The sequence below is a fragment of the Bos grunniens genome, chromosome 4 (assembly GCF_055505025.1).
Source record: "Bos grunniens cultivar Pamir isolate PY7600 chromosome 4, Bosgru_T2T1.0, whole genome shotgun sequence".
NCBI classification, from domain to species: domain Eukaryota; kingdom Metazoa; phylum Chordata; class Mammalia; order Artiodactyla; family Bovidae; genus Bos; species Bos grunniens.
In genome coordinates this window covers 36,072,156-36,095,139 of record NC_141168.1, presented here as the reverse complement: position 1 = coordinate 36,095,139, position 22,984 = coordinate 36,072,156, and positions in this window count along the sequence as shown.

Sequence of the window (22,984 nt, the reverse complement as noted above, 5' to 3'; positions counted from 1 at the left end):
CGAATGTTAGGGCCCAGGGCGAGATGCCCCAGAATGTGCCTCAATGGCATATTGATTGTTTTGAATTAAAGTTAGAGATGGTCAGATGCAAGAGGGACACTTTGACCCTCCTGTCTCCCTGAGAGCAGGAAATAAATCTCTCATATGAAAGGTGTACTCCCTGCAACTGAAGGTGGAAGGACACCCTTATCCCCAGAGACAGGGAATTTGGGCCAAGAAGCCTTTATAAACAAACCTTGTTACTTTTAAAATTTCTACCCCAAGCCCAAATTCTGTTGAAATTCTTCACTAACTAAGCATTCAAAGTCTGTTTCTTTGTTCTGTCAATTCCTCACAAATTTACTGTATCTTTATCTAAAAAGTGTAATAGCTGCCTGCTTTGGTCACTTCTTAGGTCCCACGTCTGTGAGACTTCTATGTGCTCAAATAAAATTTGTTTCTTTCTCTCCCGTTAATGTCTTGTGTAAATTTTACTATTAATCCAGTCATAAGAACTCAAGAAGGGTAGAGGGGAAATTACCACTCTTCCCAACACATTGGGACTCAGATGATAGTCCTGTGACACTTGGGACAGTTATGTCCTCAGTTAGCTCGTTGACATTACCAAGACCCCAAACCTTTCTTATTTTTGAAATATCAAATGGAGAGTTATGTTGATCCAGTTTCTCACAGGACCATCATGAGAACCTCAATAGAAGTAGATCTCTGAAATCTATAAAGCACTATACCAACACTGGCTAACATTATTGATAATTAAAATATAGGACTGTACATTGAGAATTTTGGTAGTCTGTGACAATCGTAAGTCAGTATTAGCTGATATCTCTAATAAATAACATTAAAATGTCTCTAAGTACCAACAAAATCACAGGTCTTCTCAAACTCTGATTAAAATTCAGTATTTTTTTTGTCTTTTTTTTGGCCACTTTATTATTTTTTTGTTGAAGGATAACTGCTTTATAGAATTTTTTGTTTTCTGTCAAACATCAACAAGAATCAGCCATAGGTACACTCATGTCTCTTTCCTCTCACATTCAGTATTATAGCAATATTAATTCTATTTTACTATATTTAGATTTTAAAATCCTGGTGTTAATACTTAAGTCATAAGCAGCATTACTTCACTTATCCAGTATTATCGAGTCATTGTTATGCATGAAGCATTGATAAAGCAATATACAAGAATCAGATAAAAAACCTGGTGTAGATAAATCAGTATGCAAGAATCAGGTAAATAACTGATTGTTCTAAAATATATATTTACTCCCCAGAATGTGCATGCAGAGAGGAAAGACCATGTGAGGACAAGGAGAGGCTGGCCATCTACAAGCCAAGGGGAGGGGCCTCAGAAGAAATCACACCTAACTCTCACTTGATATTAGACTTCCAGCCAAGTTGACCACAAAGTGTGATTTCTTCTGAGACCCATCTCCTTGGCCTGAAGGTGATCTTTCCTCTACGCATGTACTTTCCTGGTTTCTCAATGTAAGCCTAAATTTCCTTCTCTAGCAAGGACACTAGTCAGACTAGATTGAGGCCCACCGATGCGATCTCATTTAATGTTAATTACATCTACAAGGACTCCATCTACAAATACAGCTACATTCAGAGGTACTAGGGCTGATGTCTTAGCCATCAATGTATGAATTTTGAAGGGACACAATTTGTCTACAATGGCACCCCACTCCAGTACTCTTCCTGGAAAATCCCATGGATGGAACAGCCTGGTGGGCTGCAGTCCATGGGGTCGCTGAGGGTCGCACACAACTAAGCGACTTCACTTTCACTTTTCACTTTCATGCATTGGAGAAGGAAATGGCAACCCACTCCAGTGTTCTTGCCTGGAGAATCCCAGGGACGGGGGAGGCTGGTGGGCTGCCGTCCATTGGGTCACACAGAGTCAGACATGATTGAAGCGACTTAGCAGCAGCAGCAGCAGCAGTAGTATAAGAAGGGAATCTCAAGGCTGTGATTTGTAAAGGAAATGAAGTTCAGTAAAACTACACACGTGAAGACTCTTGCTTCCTGGTATTTTGTTTATTTACTTTCAGTGTGATTACTGAAATATAATTATTGATTAAAGTTTAAATTAATCATAATTATTTTCTGCTTTGTTTTTATTTATTCTCTCTTTTAAAAATCTTTCTAGAATTGATTGTATATATTTTTATCATTTTATTCTTCCTCCTGTACTGACTAGTTAATGATTCTTTCTATCCTTTCAGTTATACTAAATAATACATTCATTTATTCTTGCCATTGAGCTACCTAATATGAATTGTTACTTTTTCAGTTTACCAGGCTGATGTTAGGACCCTTATTCCTTTCTGCTACCCTTCTTCCTTTTATGCTATTCTTAACATATATTTTGCATATGTGAACAACTTTAGTCCTAAAATATATTACTGTTATTGTATTTTTAAGTTAACATGTATTAATATAATCCTTTTTTTTTTTTTTGCCCTTTATTCCTTCTTTAATTCCTGTTATTCCGTGTAAAGTTTTCTTTGATTTGAAGAACTTTCACAGATAGACTTTGGGGAAAAAAATCATGATGAATTGTACTAATTATATAGAAATACTTTTATTTAAGTTTAAAGAATAGTTTAGAAGTTGTGTAATTAGGCTTCCCTGATAGCTCAGTTGGTAAAGAATCTGCCTGCGATGCAGGAGACCCCAGTTTCATTCCTGGGTTGGGAAGATCCACTGGAGAAGGAATAGACTACAGACTGCAGAAGGAATAGGCTACCCACTCCAGCATTCTTGGGCTTCCCTGTGGCTCAGCTGGTAAAGAATCTGCCTGCAATGCAGGAGACCTGGGTTCTATCCCTGGGTTGGGAAGATTCCCCTGGAGAAGAGAAAAGCTATCCACTCCAGTATTCTGGCCTGGAGAATTCAGTCCATGTGGTCGCAAAGAGACGGACTTTCACTCTACGTAATTGAAAACTAGTAGTATTCTTTCAGTGTTTTAAGATGTCATGGCATTTTTCTGAGGCTTCCATCTTTTTATTTTTAATTTTTATTGGAGTACAGTTGCTTTACAATATTAATTTCTGCTGTACAGCAAAGTGAACCAATTGTACATACATCCACTCTTTTTTAGATTTCCTTCCCACTTAGGTCACCATGGAGCACTGAGTAGAGTTCCCTGTGCTATACAGTAGGTTCTCATTAGTTATCTTTTTATGTATAGTAGTGTATACATGTCAATCTCAATCTCCCAAGTCATCCCACCCCCTCTTCTCCCCTTGATAACTATAAGTTTGTTCTCTACAACTGTGGTTCTATTCTGCTTTGCAAATAAATTCATCTCTACCAGGTTTCTAGATTCCATGTACAAGTGATACATAATATTTGTTTTTCTCTTTCTGACTTACTTTACTTTCTGTATGACAGTATCTAGGTCCATTCATGTCTTTGCAGATGGCACTATTTCATTCATTTTTATGGCTGAGTGATACTCCATTGTATATATGTACCACATCTTCTTCATCCATTTCTCTGTCAATGGACATTTAGGTTGCTTCTATATCCTAGCTATTGTACCTTGTGATGCAATGAACATCAGGTTACAGGCATCCTTTCAAATTCTGGTTTCCTTTGAATTGTACACCTAGTAGTGGAATTGCTGGGTCATACAGTAGCTCTATGTTTAGTTTTTTAAGGACCTTCATACTGTCCTCCATATTGGCTGTACAAGTTTAAATTCCCACCAACAGTGGGAGGGTTCCCTTTTCTCCACACCCTCATCAGCATTTATTGTTTGTAGATTTTTTTGATGATGGCCTTTCTGACCAGAGTGAGGTGACACCTCTTTGTAGTTTTGATTTGTATCTTCTGATAGTGATGCTGAACATTTTTTATGTGTTTATTGACCATCTATATGTCCATTATTGTTTTAACTTCTAAAGCAATATGATATTTTATTGTCTCCTTTAAGGTTTATCTTAGATTTTCAGCAGTTTTACTATGATATGCCTAGGAGCATGAATTTAACCAGCTTTACTTTGGAACCAGCCGTATATACTAAGGAACTCAAGCATAATCTAGTGTTGATGCTAATTGTGATGCTGACTAGTGTATGGATGTGTACTTAATAACTATAGATTTTAATTGTGAAAGATCACTCTGGTGAAAGTACACTAGTGGAAAGGGAAGTGGATCTAGAAATACAAAGACTAATAAAGATATTATGGCATTAATATAAGTTTGGAATGCAAGTAAGCATAAAGAAATGAAGAGAAGATATTTGTTACATAATATTTGCTTTGTATGTAAACAGAATTTTATTATTTATAAGGAGTTTACTCAACTCTGGGAGTTGGTGATGGACAGGGAGGCCTGGCGTGCTGTGATTCATGGGGTCATGAAGAGTCGGACATGACTGAGTACTGAACTGAACTGAACTGAAATATGTTATACAGGAAAGGAAATAATGAAGTATGTCTTTCAAATTTGTGACTTAGATAATAATATGGATAATGTTAAGACTGATTAAAAATATAAAACTAAATGAAGGTGAATAGACTTTTTTTATTAATACCAGTGTGACACAGAAGAAAGAATTCTAGAAAACTGCATAATTATTCAAATTTTAGTTATTGCCTACAAAGTGCCTATTCATAGATAAATTGCATAATCTCTTTGGTCTTCAGTTTACTCATTTGTAAAATGAAGTGCCAATCCTAGATAAAAACCCAGTTTATTTTCCCAGCTCTAAATCTTGATTATTTAAATATAATAATATTGCTAATATATTAATTATTTATATTTAATTTTATTCCAAATTATTATCTTCCTATTGAAATTCCATGCACTAAATATTTGAATTATAATAAATTCAATACAATAATATAACTAAAATCCATAATTAATCAATAATATGTATAAACCTATTAATTCAAATATAGAAAATGAAAGAAACTGATCATAAAATAAATATGCTACTAGCCAGTGGTAGCCTCTCCATGTGAATAAAAAGAGAAATGAGAATCTTCCTTTAAAATATTCCAAAATCTACCTCCTTCTTCCCCTAGGCATAACCATATATTTTAAGCTCTAGTCACACAAAATTACTTAACTAGATTTTGTCATTAAAAGAAACTGATGTGTGTGTGTGATGTTCATATAGTTTATTTTGATTAGCTCTCCTAAACTGTATCCATTTTTTCTTCATTTCATCTTGAATATCACCTGGAAAGTTTCTTCTCATAAGTGCCACACTTTCTCAAAATGTTTTTGCTTACCATCATATCTGGAGACTTATATTCAGAATTCAAGATTTAGGTTGAACATCTCTCCTTGGAAGATACAAATATCCCTCTGGTGAAGAAGACTGACTATGCATCCATGTGTATTCATGCAACTTTTCATATTCCTTCATCATAATCTATCTCTTCAGTTCACTTCAGTTGCTCAGTCATGTCCGACTCTTTGCGATCCCATGGACTGCAATACGCCAGGCCTCCCTGTCCATCACAAACTCCCAGAGCTTGCTCAAACTCATGTCCATTGATTCAGTGATGCCATCCAACCATCTCATTCTCTGTCATCCTCTTCTCCTCCTGCCTTCAATCTTACCCAGCATTAGGGTCTTTTCCAATGAGTCAGCTCTTCACATCAGGTGGCCAAAGTATTGGAATTTCAGCTTCAGCATCAGTCCTTCCAATGAATATTCAGGACTGATTTCCTTTAGGATGGACTGGTTGGATGTCCTTGCAGTCCAAGGGACTCTCAAGAGTTTTCTCTAACACCACAGTTCAAAAGCATCAATTCTTCAGCACTCAGCTTTATTTATAGTCCAACTCTCACATCAATACATGACTACTGGAAAAACCAAAGCTTTGACTAGACAGACCTTTCTTGGCAATGTCTCTGCTTTTTATTATGCTGTCTAGATTGGGCATAACTTTTCTTCAAAGGAGCAAGCATTTTACTTTCATGGTTGCAGTCATTATTTGTAGGGACTTTGGAGCCCAAGAAAAGAAAGTCTCTCACTCTTTCCATTGTTTCCCCATCTATTTGCCATGAAGTGATGGGACCAGATGCCATGATCTTAGTTTTCTGAATGTTGACTTGTTTCACCAGTGTTTTCACTCTCCTCTTTCACTTTCATCAAGAGGCTCTTTATCTTCTTCTCTTTCTGCCATTAGGGTGGTATCATCTGCATATCTGAGGTTATTGATATGTCTCCCATCACAGTGCAAATAGTTTAGTGCTATGCCATCCTTATCAATCTCTGAGATACAGTAGTGTGAAGATTTTTTTTTAATCTCTTTTTAAAAAACAAATGAAGTAAAAAAATAAAGATTTAAAAAAAAAAGTTGTTTGGGGACAGGATTTTCAATGGATTGAACAATGCTATTGTCAAGTCATAAACTTCTAGTTATATCTTAGACACTAGAGCCATTTCAATATAACACATTAAGAACTGCTTCATTCATCCAGTGTCAAGTCATTCTATGCCTTCCCTCTTGTTTCAATAGCAAGTTTACAGTGATTATGCTACATAGGAGCAATTTATTTATTTTGACATTATGTAGATATGCAAAACAGATTGTTAAGTGTTGCATTATCACATGAAAATGGAATATATTAACTGTTGTTGTCATTGCTCACTTTTACAACTAAAATGTTATAGCAATGTAAATGTTAAAAACAAAATACAATGTCAACACTGCATGCTTGGGCCACCAGTTGTTATGGCAATGTTAAGGAGTTTAATTTGTTTTGGGCTTTAATGATAGCAATAGAATATTAAACATAGTTTATCCTATGAATTAATATGACCTTAGTTTTAATAATTAACCCATAGCTATTTTTCAATGATAACAAAGAAACGATAAATATATGAAAATTACCCTAATCATATTTGACATGCACTGTAGCTATTATTTTATTCTCACACATTACTATGTTATTCTTTTTTCTTATTTTTTTTCTTTTTAATATAAATTTATTTATTTTTTGGAGAAGGAAATGGTAACCCTCTCCAGTCTTCTTGCCTGGAAAAGTCCATGCAGAGAGGAGTCTGGCAGGCTGCAGTCCATGGGGTTACATGACTGAGCATGTGTGCATGAGGGTGGAGGGTGATGGGTTGGTAGCAATAAACTGGTAGAACAACAACAACAAAAAATATTTATTTTGATTGGAGGCTAATTACTTTACAATATTGTATTGGATTTGCCATACATTGACATGAATCTGCCATGGATATATCTGTGTTACCCATCTTGAACCCCCTTCCCAGCTCCCTCCCCATCCCATCCCTCTGGGTCATCCCAGTGCACCAGCCCCAAGCACCCTGTACCATGCAATGAACCTGGGCTGGTGATTCGTTTCACATATGATAATATACATGTTTCAATGCCATTCTCCCAAACCATCTCACCCTCACCCTTTCCCACAGAGTGCAAAAACTGTTCTGTACATCTGTGTCTCTTTTGCTGCCTCACATACAGGGTTATCATTACCATCTTTCTAAATTCCATATATATGCGTTAGTATACTGTATTGGTGTTTTTCTTTCTGGCTTACTTCACTCTGTATCATAGGCTCCAGTTTCATCCACTTCATTAGAACTGATTCAAATGTATTATTTTTAAAGGCTGAGTAATATTCCATTGTGTATATGTACCACAGCTTTCTTATCCATTTGTCTGCTGATGGACATCAAAGTTGCTTCCATGTCCTGGCTATTATAAACAGTGCTGCAATGGACATTGGGGTACACGTGTCACTTTCAATTCTGGTTTCCCTGGTGTGTATGCCCAGCAGTGGGATGGCTGGGTCATATGGCAGTTCTATTTCCAGTTTTTTTAAGGAATCTCCACACTGTTCTCCATAGTGGCTGTACTAGTTTGCATTCTCACCAACAGTGTAAGAGGGTTCCCTTTTCTCCACACCCTCTCCAGCATTTATTGCCTGTAGACTTTTAGGTAGCAGCCATTCTGACTGGCATGAAATGGTACTTCACTGTGGTTTTGATTTGCATTTCTCTGATAATGAGTGATATTGAGCATCTTTTCATGTGTTTGTTAGCCATCTGTATGTCTTCTTTGGAGAAATCTCTGTTTAGTTCTTTGACCCACTTTTTGATTGGGTCGTTTATTTTTCTGGAATTGAGTTGCAGGATATGCTTGTATATTTTTGAGATTAATTCTTTGTCAGTTACTTCATTTGCTATTATTTTCTCCCATTCTGAAGGCTGTCTTTTCACCTTGCTTATAGTTTCCTTTGTTGTGCAGAAGCTTTTAATTTTAAGTAGGCCCCATTTGTTTATTTTTGCTTTTATTTCCAATATTCTGGGAGGTTTGTCATAGATGATCCTGCTGTGATGTATGTCGGAGAGTGTTTTGCCTATGTTTTCCTCTAGGAGTTTTATAGTTTCTGCTCTTATGCTTAGATCATTAATCCATTTTGAGTTTATTTTTGTGTAAGGTGTTAGAAAGTGTTCTAGTTTCATTCTTTTACAAGTGGTTGACCAGTTTTCCCAGCACCACTTGTTAAAAAGATTATCTTTTCTCCATTGTATATTCTTGCCTCCTTTGTTCAAGATAAGGTGTCCCTAGGTTTGTGGATTTATCTCTGGGTTTTCTATTTTGTTCCATTGATCTATATTTCTGTCTTTGTGCCAGTACCATACTGTCTTGATGACTGTGGCTTTGTAGTAGAGACTGAAGTCAGGCAGGATGATTCCTCCGGTTCCATTATTCTTTCTCAAGATTGCTTTGGCTATTCAAAGTTTTTTGTATTTCCATACAAATTGTGAAATTATTTGTTCTAGTTCTCTGAAGAATACCATTGGTAGCTTGATAGGGATTGCATTGAATCTATAGATTGCTTTGGGTACTATACTCATTTTCAATATATTGATTCTTCTGATCCATGAACATAGTATATTTCTCCATCTATTTGTGTCCTCTTTGATTTCTTTCACCTGTATTTTATAGTGTTATATACAAAGGTCTTTCATTTCTTTAGGTAGATATATTCCTAAGTATTTTATTCTTTTCCTTGCAATGGTGAATGGAATTGTTTCCTTAATTTCTCTGTTTTCTCATTGTTAGTGTATAGGAATGCAAGGGATTTCTGTGTGTTGATTTTATATCCTGCAAAGTTACTATATTCATTGATTAGCTCTAGTAATTTTCTGGTGGAGTCTTTAGGGTTTTCTATGTAGAGGATCATGTCATCTGCAAACAGTGAGTTTTACTTCTTCTCTTCCAAACTGGATTCCTTTTATTTCTTTTACTTCTCTGATTGCTGTGGCCAAAACTTCCAAAACTATGTTGATTAGTAGTGGTGAGAGTGGGCACCTTTGTCTTGTTTCTGATGTTAGGGGAAATGCTTTCAATTTTTCACCATTGAGGATAATGTTTGCTGTGGATTTGTCATATATAGATTTTATTATGTTGAGGTATTTTCCTTCTATTCCTGCTTTCTTGGGGGGTTTTTATCATAAATGGATGTTGAATTTTGTCAAAGGCTTTCTCTGCATCTATTGAGATAATCATATGGTTTTTATTTTTCAGTTTGTTAATGTGGTGTATTGCACTGATTGATTTGCAGATATTGAAGAATCGTTGCATCTGTGGGATAAAGCCCACTTGGTCATGATATATAATCTTTTTAATATGTTGTTGGATTCTGTTTGCTAGAATTTGTTAAGGATTTTTGCATCTTGGTTAATCAGTGATATTGGCCTGTAGTTTTCTTTTTTGTGTGGCATATTTGTCAGGTTTTGATATTAGGATGATGGTGGCCTCATAGAATGAGTTTGGAAGTTTACCTTCCTCTGCAATTTTCTGGAAGAGTTTGAGTAGGATAGGTGTTAGCTCTTCTCTAAATTTTTGGTAGAATTCAGCTGTGAAGCTATCTGGTCTTGGGCTTTTGTTTGCTGGAAGATTTCTGATTACAGTTTCAATTTCCATGCTTATGATGGGTCTGTTAAGATTTTCTATATCTTCCTGGTTCAGTTTTGGAAAGTTGTACTTTTCTAAGAATTTGTCCATTTCTTCCAAGTTGTCCATTTTATTGGCTTATAGTTGCTGATAGTAGTCTCTTATGATCCTTTGTATTTCTGTGTTGTCTGGTGTGATCTCTCCATTTTCATTTCTAATTTTGTTGATTTGATTTTTCTCCCTTTGTTTCTTGATGAGTCTGTCTAATGGTTTGTCAATTTTATTTACCTTCTCAAAGAACCAGCTTTTGACTTTGGTGATTTTTGCTATGGTCTCTTTTGTTTCTTTTGCATTTATTTCTGCCCTAATTTTAAAGATTTCTTTCCTTCTACTAACCCTGGGGTTCTTCATTTCTTCCTTTTCTAGTTGCTTTAGGTGAAGAGTTAGGTTATTTATTTGACTTTTTTCTTGTTTCTTGAGGTAAGCCTGTATTGCTATGAACCTTCCCCTTAGCGCTGCTTTTACAGTGTCCCATAGGTTTTGGGTTGTTGTGTTTCCGTTTTCATTTGTTTCTATGCATATTTTGATTTTTCTGTGATTTGTTGGTTATTCAACAGCGTGTTGTTCAGCCTCGATATGTTGGAATTTTTAATAGTTTTTCTCTTGTAATTGACATCTAATCTTATTGTATTGTGGTCAGAAAAGATGCTTAGAATGATTTTAATTTTTCTGAATTTGCCAAGGCTAGATTTATGGCCCAGGATGTGATCTGTCCTGGAGAAGGTTCCATGTGCACTTGAGAAAAAGGTTAAATTCTTTGTTTTGGGGTGAAATGTCCTGTAGATATCAATTAGGTCTAACTGGTCTATTGTATCATTTAAAGTTTGTGTTTCCTTGTTAATTTTCTGTTTAGTTGATCTATCCATAGGTGTGAATGGGGTATTAAAGTCTCCCACTGTTATTGTGTTATTATTAATTTCCCCTTTCATACTTGTTAGCATTTGTCTTACATATTGTGGTGCTCCTATGTTGGGTGCATATATATTTATAATTGTTATATGTTCTTCTTGGATTGATCCTTTGATCATTATGTAGTGTCCTTCTTTGTCTCTTTTCACAGCCTTTGTTTTAAAGTCTATTTTATCTGAAATGAGAATTGCCAGCATTCAGAAGTTGTTTTGCGGAATTTTCTCAGCGTTCAAATGTTCTTTTGATGAATTTGTGGGGGAGAAAGTGGTCTCCCCATCCTATTCCTCCACCATCTTAGGACTGCCCCCTATGTTATTCTATTTGTAGGGCAACAGAGAGACATTAGCTCAACCATTGCCTGAACTCCCACATGTTTGGATTAAAGCCAAGGATGTAATTGTTATAAAATTGTTCTATTGTACTGATTCATATGTCCTTCACTGGTGGACATCAAGGATAGACAAATTGTCTTCCAGTTTCTTCTTTTATGATAATACAATTTAAAAACCAATGATACCCATTAGTGACTATACTGAAATGAACCTTCATTGGATTTAGGAGAATTCTGAAGATACAGTGATCTTCCATACTTGCTTATTATTGTCCATTTCAGCAACAGGATATAATACAAATTGCCTTTGCCTACTTTGAGTATATATGAGGCTAGAGATCTAGGTGCTGTTTGCCAAGGAAATGTATTTATTTATGTTCAAAGTAGTGTAGGAAGCACTTAACAATCAGTTTCAGGCATAAAGTCTACACACACACACACAAATACACTGTAATACTTGAATATATTTTCATTCAAATTGTTCTGTGTGCATTATACTCACTATTCTTCCACCACCTACATAAACGTAATTTTACTTCCTGTTAAAACAATTCTGTTAGCACACTCTTCAATGAAGTTACTGGGTTAAATGTCAAAATCTGGTTAATATCCTAAATAGTCAACTATTCTGGAAAGTTCTGATTATGACTTTAAGTTTCTTTTCTTAATTGTGTATTTTCAGTCTTTATCAAAAATTTTAAACATATTTTTCAAAGAGTATAGTGTAAAGTTTGAGCAAGCTCCCAGAGTTGGTGATGGACAGGGAAGCCTGGTAGGCTGCAGTCCATGGGGTCACAGAATCAGACACAGGACTGAGCAACTAAACTGACTGAACTGATAGTGTAAAACAGTTATATCTATTTAACTTAAATTTTTTGAAATGAAGTGATTTAACATTCAGTACTACCAGACTCCCTTGCTATTTGCATTACTCCTCAATATTTTCAACAGGATATTGTCTTAGGATGAAAATCAAAATTAAATGAGCCATCATAAGTTATATGTAAAATTATGAGTTCTTTTTATCTTGACTGCTAAATAAGAAGTGTTTCAAGTGTAACAGTGTGTATTACTCTTGTGGAGGAAAATCTGCCTATTAATACAGAGAAGGGATTGCTCTTTCAGATTTGCCCATGTGCACTTACCTGGTGGCTCAGTGGGTAAAGGATCCAGCTACAATGCAGGAGACTTGGCTTCAGTCCCTGGGTTAGGAATATCTCCTGGAGTTCCCCTGGGTTGCATGGCAACCCACTCCAGTATTCTTGCCTGGAGAATCCTCATGGACAGAGGAGCCTGGTCCATGGGTCACAAAGAGTCAGACATGACTGAGCAACTAAGCACATTACTTCTCAGCATAAGTTAATAAGCTGAAAATCACAGAGATCTCCCATAGCAGGGAAAATATGGTAAAAGAGTGGAACTTTATTTTCAAGCCTATAACTTTAAGAATGAACTTCTGCCTTGATAGGATCATTTGTTAATTTGTATTGAGATGTGGTGGGGAAAACTGAGATAATTTAAATTATCACTGAAGCTTGTCAGGTATAATTTTAGTGAAAATATGAGTGTTGTATAGGAGGGAAGTAGGGCCATAAAGAAAAACAATTAATTTTTATTCAAGTATGTCTATATTTTTATTTCAGTCCCTCAATTTGGCCTTCTTGAGGATGACCTATAATTAATTTGTACACAATGACTGCCCTGTTTTTACTTCTTTCAAATCCCTCATAGCTTAAATAGCCTGTCCCCTCCAGCCATCCACAATTAAAATTTATGCTTCTATTATAAAAACATAAAAGAAAGAAGAAAAACAGTAGTGAGGAATTATGGAAACAGACAGACCTGTCTGAAGGTCATCATGGTTAGATGTGATGGCACAGAAATACCGAAGTACTGTGCTTATTTTGTCCTTACTCTACGACATTCCATGACCAGCCCTCCTTTCTGATTGCCAGTCTTGTGGAGAAATAGCAGCCAATAATTTTATAATATACCTTCAAATTCTCCTTAATTCTTACAATTCCCAGATTTGTCCTACAGATGAGTTAGATCTTTTCCTTATAATACTCATACCCTTTCTGCTTACTTAGTTGAACTTTAATTGATAAAGATGATTTTAGGACCTTCATAATCTTCAGTCAGTTAAGTCGTTCAATCATGTCCAACTCTTTGCAACCCCATGAACTGCAGCACACCAGCCTCCCTGTCCACCTAATCCCAAAGTCCACCCAAACTCATGTCCATTGAGTCAGTGATGCCATCCAACCATCTCATCCTCCATCGTCCCCTTCTCCTCCTGCCCTAAATCTTTCCCAGCATCAGGGTCTTTTCAAATGAGTCAGCTCTTCACATCAGGTGGCCAAATGTTGGAGTTTCAGCTTCAGTATTAGTCCTTCCAATGAATAACCATGACTGATCTCCTTTAGGATGGACTGGTTGGATGTCCTTGCAGTCCAAGGGACTCTCAAGAGTCTTCTCCAACACTACAGTTCAAAAGCATCAATTCTTCGGTGCTCAGCTTTCTTTGTAGTCCAAATCTCACATCCATATATGACCACTGGGAAAACCATAGCCTTGATTAAATGGACCTTTGTTGACAAAGTAATGTCTCTGTTTTTCAGTATACTGTCTCAGTTCAGTTCAGTTCAGTCACTCAGTCGTGTCCGACTCTTTGCGACCCTATGAATCTCAGCACGCCAGGCCTCCCTGTCCATCACCAACTCCCAGAGTTCACTCAGACTCACATCCATCGAGTCAGTGATGCCATCCAACCATCTCATTCTCTGTCGTCCGCTTCTCCTCCTGCCCCCAATCCCTCCCAGCATCAGGGTCTTTCTCAATGAGTCAACTCTTCACATGAGGTGGCCAAAGTACTGGAGTTTTCAGCTTCAGCATCATTCCCTCCAAAGAAATCCCAGGGCTGATCTCCTTCAGAATGGACTGGTTGGATCTCCTTGCAGTCCAAGGGACTCTCAAGAGTCTTCTCCAACACCACAGTTCAAAAGCATCAATTCTTCAGTGCTCAGCCTTCTTCACAGTCCAACTCTCACATCCATACACAACCACAGGAAAAACCATAGCCTTGACTAGATGAACCTTTGTTGGCAAAGTAATGTCTCTGCTTTTGAATATGCTATCTAGGTTGGTCATAACTTTCCTTCCAAGGAGTAAGCATCTTTTAATTTCATGGCTGCAATCACCATCTTCAGTGATTTTGGAGCCCAGAAAAATAAAGTCTGACACTGTTTCTACTGTTTCCCCATCTATTTACTAGGAAGTGATGGGACCAGATGCTATGATTTTAGTTTTCTGAATTTTGAGCTTTAAGCCAACTTTTTCACTCTCCTCGTTCACCTTCATCAAGAGGCTCTTTAGTTCTTCTTCACTTTCTGCCATAAGGGTGGTGTCATCTGCATATTGGAGGTTATTGATATATCTACTGGCAATCTTGATTCCAGCTTGGGCTTCCTCCCCAGCCCAGCGTTTCTCATGATGTACTCTGCATATAAGTTAAATAAGCAGGGTGACAATATACAGTCTTGATGTACTCCTTTTCCTATTTGGAACCAGTCTGTTGTTCCATGTCCAGTTCTAATTGTTGTTTCTTGACCTGCATACAGATTCCTCAAGAGGCAGTTCAGGTGGTCTGGTATTCCCATCTCTTTCTGAATTTTTCACAGTTTATTGTGATCCACACAGTCAAAGACTTTGGCATAGTCAATAAAGCAGAAATTGATGTTTTTCTGGTACTCTCTTGTTTTTTTTGACGATGCATCTGATGTTAGCAATTTGATCTCTAGTTCCTCTGCCTTTTCTAAAACCAGCTTGAACTTACGTCTACTTAATCTGACAAATTAGACATGATATAATGACCTTGTGGTTTTATGTTATTCCCTCTACGTATAATTCTGACAGTTCTTTTCTTACTTGTATCTACTTGTTGAACTCTCATACATCCTTTAAAATATTGATTCATATGCCATTTCATGAAGACTTCTAATCATACTAGCCGTTGATAGTATCATTTACTATCTAAGTTTCATTTTAGTTTGTGTTTTTAGCTTGATTCTGATTTTGTTGTATCTATTAACAAACAAAACATTGAATATCTGGCTCAACAATACTGATATCTTCTTTTTGGACATTTTGTTTTCTGATTGTGATTGTTCCACTAATGTTAAGCATAGTGTTGAGCACATAATCATTTCTTGAGAATTTAGTCAGCTGTAATATCTAATCTTATATTTCTTTAGAAGTGGACTTTCAAAAACTTTTAAACTGCTAAAGTTGGTGGTGATTTCTCCTTTCAATATAATAAATTTTATATATATATATATACACACACACACACACACATATACACACTATGTAGAATCACTGTTTTATACCTTTTGTTATGGTTGTTTCTGTGGCTAATTTCCCCTGCTAGTTTAATACCATCTGAATGAAACACATTGTTTGCCTGAAAAAATTTTTTGCATCACTGGAATGTTCATAATATAGAGTGGATGGATGTACATGTCTTAGATAGTTTAGTTCAATCGTCATTTTTAAATTAGAAAATTAACTTTCAGAAGAAGACTGCAATCAGAGGAAACCTTCAGCTGATTAAAACTTTTAAGATGTTTATTCTGTTTTTACTAAGGTATCAACTACTCAGAAATTAAAATTATCTAGCTGTCAGGTTCTGAGTGCATCTATGGTTAGCACATATTCGTCTAAGTAGAAAAGCTTTTTTATAGATGATTTTGTTTTTACACATTAGTGGTAAACATTTATGATACTTAATTCCTATGCCTTCTTAGGTAACAGATGTTGTCAATTGACCTTTGCTAACTACTTCACAGAGTGTGATTTTGTAGGTGGGCCGCTCAGATTTAGTTTTTGCTGAATGACTTCATAAATTTTTATTAAACCTGTTTTGACAAAAATCATGTCCTTTATTCTAGATATACTGAAGCCCAGAGAAGATTTACTGATAATGAATTCTGAGTAGAAGAATAAGAGTTTGAGGTATGTAAGACAGAGACCAAAAGGGAAAAAAGAACCCCTATGTCTTGGTCCCCAACCTATGGACTTCTACGCTGAGGGAACCTTTAGCTTAATGCAATCAAACAGTAAATCCAAGCATTCACCAACCATCTTTTGTAGAATGTTTGAATAGCATTTTCCAGCATATATAATTTTTTCAAAATATATAAATGCTTATAATATCTATTGCCTTGAATGTGTCTGTTAAAGCTTACCACATATATCTTTATGCTCAAGTAGATCAGGAATTACTGCTGTGTATAATTATAGTATCTATGGTGTGTTTTCCATTTGTTGCCAAAAGGGTAATCTCTGCAGAATAAGAACTATGAGTAATAAATAATGAATGTTTGTAAAGTTTGACTTTAATAACATATAACATTGCCCTTTCAAAATTATTTAAAAGAATAACACAAAATAATACTTCCAAATAATAATGCCAATGCACCATCACTTTTTCCTATTTTAGCACTAATTTGATTTTACTATTAATATCAAACCAAATCATTTTGCAGTTTTTACTTAGAGGAAATAATAATGAACATTTAAATTCAAAACTAAGATAGAAATTTGAGGTATGGGAGTCAAATAAAAAATGAAAATGAGGCTGACATTCAACAGTTTATTTTTAAAATTTGGTTTTTACCTCTTTGCCTTTTAAAAATAATCTTTGTTTTAGCCCTCACTATCAAAGTTAAGGTCAAGCTTTATCTGTTTATTAAAAAGTTCTAATCAGATGTGCTAGACAATTCTCAATATGTTATTAATTTTATTTATTCTTAGAATCTAGAGATCTGAGCTGCCAACTTATCAATGAGAATCAAATGAGGTTCATTGTGTGGACTTTTGAATTCCATTCAGTACAATTTTAAAATACTTTTAAAGGTAAACAAAGCACATATAATTGTAATAAACTTAGTCATACATCAATGACCTTCAAAATAATGTCCTTGAAAATATTGCTTATTCAATTATGTTTTTAACAAAAACAAGATTGTCATGTTTGTAAGATATGGGTATGCCCTTATCCTAAATGCAGACAGACGGTACTTAGTATATTACTGGAACAGGGATCTTAACATCTGCTCAGCAAGTGACCAAAGCTCTCTTGCCAAAGGTCAGTCAAGTCCCTCTTGAGTGACTCATCCCCTCCCTAAATCTTCATTGAATTTTCCATTGCTTTCATTCTTTGAAAATCTCAACCTAGCAAGTTTTGATACCAAGTCTGATAAGAAAATATACATTGTGCCATTTCTTTCCTAAAGAAACTTTTTATATTTCTTTAACCTTTTTGTTACAATATACTTGAAATATAACACTTTATAATTTAAGGTGCAGCATGTGTCATATAGATAGAAAGTAATGTGACTGCCATTGTACCAAAAGTTAACATTTATGTCATGTCACATAATTGCATATTTTTGCAGATGGAATAAAGATGCTATCTCAGCAAGTTTAGTGATTATAATATTTTCTATATTCACTATACTGTACATTAGATCTCTAGTTCTTATATGTTAATAGTTGCTGGTTTGAAAGTGATGTTAAAGGTGGGTTGTGAACTTCATCTCACAAGCTTTCTCTGAATCATGTATATGTTCTAGCTCATCAATTAATATGTTCCTTCTTTTACCTTTTTAATATATTGGGATTCCAAATTTAAGAATCACATTTGTAAAAGGTTTTAAATTTTTAATTAATATATAAATTCAGTGAATTTCTGATAAAATTATAAACATTTTTTAAGAAACTTAACAAGCTGAATTCATAATCGATGTAGAAAGATAAGTAAGCATTATAGCAGGTGTTTAAAAAAAAAACTAAAAACAAGGTAATTGTCCTATGAAACATTGATGTTTACTAAATGTAGTCACTGACGAAACAAAATTTTGGTACAGATATGGGAAAATATATCAATCCAATAAAAAGAGGATTTAGTAATGAATTTAAGTAGTAGATGATTAGTAGTCCATCTCAAAGAGATGGGAAAAGGATAGTCTAACAATACCTGATGTTGGAGCCACCTGGTTTTCACTTGGAAAAATGTAAAAAGACACCTCCACTTTATAAGAATTGAAACAATAGCTGCTGCTGCTGCTAAGTCACTTCAGTCATGTCCAACTCTGTGCAACCCCATAGACAGCAACCCACCATGCTCCTCTGTCCACAAAATTCTCTAGGCAAGAATACTGGATTGGGTTGCCATTTCCTTCTCCCCCAAACAATAGAAACAGAAGCAATAAATACATTAGGAGAAAATAGAACAGAATTACCTATGAAGTTCTTGCAGGAAAGGATTTTTTGATACAATTGAAACAGTAAATAAAATATGGATACACATTTTCCTAAATTAACATTTGTCACTTCTTTAAGATTAAAAGAAAAATAGACAGAAGATGGGAAGAAAAAAAATTATACAGCAGTATGATAGGCCTAAGTATGCTTCCCTGGTGACTCAGTGGTAAAGAATCCACCTGCCAATGCAGGAGACACGAGTTTGATCCCTGGGTTGGGAAGATCCCCTGGAAAAGGAAATGGCAACCTACTCCAGTATTCTTGCCCGAAGAATCCCAAGGACAAAGGAACCTGGTGGGCTAGCATCCATAGAGTCGCAGAGTCGGATACAACTGTATAAGAGCTATTGTAGAAGAAAAGACCAAGGTGTCACTAAACTTCCCTTGCCAATATTTCAGCATGGTACAGCGGTGGACACATCCTATGAATCGATTGGTCCTACCATATAACATCTAGAAGCTGCCAATTAATAGTGACCAATTGGCCTCTGAGAGGTGCAAATCAGATGTGTTAAAGATGACATTCTGCAAAAGCAACACAGTTCTTCAGGATAAGAATAGCTCTTATACTCATGCCAGTTATGTGGTACTGTGTCCCCAGAAGGTATTACACATGGGTTCAGTAACCACACATTAGGGAAAAAAGTAGGAATAGTGATACTTATTGAACCTAATTAGACCCATTCTGAGAATGTGTACTTTTCATCCCCCAATTTTTATATAAAAAGTGAGTTCTTAGTAAATTGTCTAGTAGTACAATTTCAATCTTTTATATTCTATCTGCTTTTTGTTAGACTGCTGAAGTAAATGTGGCTATGAAGAGAATCATCATCTTTGCATTTTTAGATAATTTGAAGATTGTACCATCTAAGAGACTTGGCACTTGAAATATGATCCCATAATTTCCTTTTTCTGGTGGGCTTTAAGTTTTCTCGTGCAGAAAGTTTTAAACTACACATTAGTGGTGGTTTTAAAACTATGATTTTTAATGAAAGTTTTATTCCTTGATTTGCACTAAAATATTCAGACTCTTGATCCAAACAATTTTTGTTTGTTTTTGTTTCTCTACAAAGAGAAATACAGTGTGCTCAATTTTGTTTTCATCCCCTAATATTCTTGTCTTCAAAACATTAGCATTCCGTTCTTCTGCCTACTTTATCATTAAATTGTTCCCATGATCGTCACATAAAAGTCCTACATCAGTAACTCATGATGTAGTATATTCTTTAAGGAACACTGTGACCTCCAGACTCTTTACCTCATGATTAGTTTTGAGGACAACCAAAACTCATGATCATCAAAATCTTTTCCAGCTTTAAATTTTAATAAGCATCTGCCATCTGTTTCTTCTTTCACATGTTCTTATATCATCTGCTAGTGCTGCTAGTGTTATAGCCTGGAGGGCTATAGTCCACAGGGTCTCAAAGAATCAAATACAACTGAAGCAACTTAACACACACACACACACACACACACACACACACAGTTATTAGTTCCCTTGATATAATGGCTGAAGGATTCTGTATATTTTTTATGGGAATCATAACGCAAAGTGCCTATATGAATAAATCACTCATTGATTTATCATCCTAAGTCTCAACAGTTTTCTAGACAATGGGACCTTTTTGTATAGAAATATAGGAAAAATTTTCTTTCTTATATCCAGCAAAGTATCTAGTATCATTTGTGTTTGTGTTTGGATTGAAGTTTTCAGAATGAAGCCTTTATGAGATTTACTGAGAAAATTATTATAATAGATTGCCTTTCCTATGAACATATATATGTGTGTGATAAATTGCTTCAGTAGAGTCTGACTCTGCCACAGCATGGGGACCCTGCCAGGCTCCCTGTCCATGAGGATTCTCCAGGCAAGAATGATGCAATGGGTTGCCATGCCCTCCTCCAGGGAATCTTCCCAACCTAGAGACCAAACCTGTGTCTCTTGGCCTCCTGCTGCTGCATTGGCGGAAAGGTTCTTTGGCACTAGCACAACCTGGGAAGCCCTCATAATTATATATACACATATATATGTATATATATATACAGTTCAGTCACTTAGTTATGTCTGACTCTGCTACCCCATGAACTGCAGCATGCCAGGCCTCCCTGTCTTTCACCTTCTCCCAGAGCCTGCTTAAACTCATGTCCACTGAATTGGTGATGCCATCCAACCATCTTGTCCTCTGTTGTCCTCTCCTTATCCTGCCTTCAATCTTTTCCAGCATCAGGGAGGATCTTTACCAATGAGTCGACTCTTCTCATCAGATGGCTAAAGTACTGGACAGCTTCAGCATCAGTCCTTTCAGTGAATATTCAGGACTGATTTCCTTTAGGATTGACTGGTTTCATCTCCTTGAAGTCCAAGGGACTCTCAAGAGTCTTCTCCAGCACCAGTTTGAAAGTATCAATTCTTTGGTGCTTGATCTTCTTTATGGTCCAATTCTCACTTAGCTTTCAAAGAGCTGAATAGATTTCTCTTAATCATAAAAGAAAATTACCTCAGGGTTGAAGAAGCATAGAAAACGTATGCTGAGGAAGAAATTCTAAGAATTATATGACCCAGATAAAGTAGAAAATTATAAAAATAAATCTTCTATAATATCATTGCTATCTCTAAAACACATCTTATCACATAAATTTTATTTATTTGCTCATGTTCTCATGTTTCTTGTGCATGCCATTTACACTGAGTCCTCAGTTCTGCATGAGCATAACGTACCATCCAGGAGAGTATTTTAAAGCAACATTGAATAAGCATTTAGGCTTGTTGTTATTTTGTCACTCAGTCGTGTCTGACACTTTGAGACCCCATGGACTGCATGCAACATGCAAGGCTTCCCTGTCCTTTACCATCTTCTGGAGTTTGCTTAAACTCATATCCATTGAGTTGATGATACCATACCACCATCTTATCCTCTGTCATCCCCTTCTCCTCCTACCTTCTGTCTTTCTCAGCATCAGGGTCTTTTCCAATGAGATGACATTTAGGCTAGGAAATTATTTTTATGTGGCAATGGAACAGATTTTTATCAAAAAGTTATATCTAACTACTAGTCTAGGACTATGCACAATATAGAGATACCAGGTCAGATCAGAAACCAGGATTCCTGTGTGCTCTCTTCAAGCTTCTTTATTTATCCCAGTCATGCCCTGGTCTGCAAATGGCATGAACCATGAGTAGTCTTATTATTGTTCCAAGTGCCACAGTTTACACTTTAATTCTTTCCACACTAAGGCCATTTTTTGAGGTCAATTCTCAATTTTTTTTTGTCCTATGTTTATCTACATGTTGTTGATGTTGTTGTTCAGTTGCCCAGTTGTGTCCAACTCTTTGTGACCCCATGGACTGCAGCACGCCAGGCCTCCCTGTCCCTCACCATATCCTGGAATTTCCCCAAGTTCATGTTCATTGCATCAGTGATACCATCCAGCTGTCTCATCCTCTGACACCCTCTTATCCTCTGTCCTCAATCTTTCCTAGCATCAGGCACTTTTCCAATGAGTAATCTGTGCACATCAGATGACCAAAATACTGGAGCTTCAGGTTTAGCATCAGTCCCTCCAGTGAATATTCAGGGTTGATCTCCCTTAAGATTGACTGGTTGATCTCCTTGCTGTCCAAGGGACTTTCAGCAGTCTTCTCCAGTACCACAGTTTGAAGGCATTAATTCTTTGGCGTTCTGCCTTCTTGACTCTACAGTTCTCACAACCATATGTGACCACTGGGAAGACCATAGCCTTGACTATACGGACCTTTGTCTATCTCTGTGTGGTGGTGGTAATTTAGTCGCTAAGTCATATCCAACTCTTGTGGTCCTGTGGACTGTAGCTTGCCAGGCTCCTCTGTCCATGGAATTCTCCAGGCAAGAATACTGGAGTAGGTTGCCATATCCTTCCCCAGGGGATCTCCCTGACCCAGGAATCAAAGCCAGGCCTCCTGCATTGCAGGCAGGCAATTTATCAACTGAGCTATGAGGGAAGCCCCTATCTATATGTAGACTTTTAAATTTAAATTTATTTGTTTGAAGAGTATTTGTATGCATTCTACTCATTCAGGAGCATGGTGCATCACAATTATTCAGTGTATCTAAGTGGCAACTAGATCTAAAAATAGAGATTACAGAAGAGATTTAAAACTAAGATTTCAAGGAGCCTACATGTTTGTTTCATTTGTTGCAAAGATAACACATCTGCTAAACACTTTCTTTATATAATTTTTTTTTTCATGTAGTTGTGATGTGGCCCTGAACAAGATACTCTCTAATACATGTGTGCATACTCAGTCACGTCTGATTCTTTGTGACCACATGGACTGTAGACTTCCAGGCTCTTCTGTCCATGAGATTTCCAAACAAGAATACTGAAATGGGTTGCCATTTCCTTCATCAGTGGATCTTCCTGATACAGATACTCCCTAATAGAGGGAAAGCTAGCTAGACAGTAACACATTCAATGAA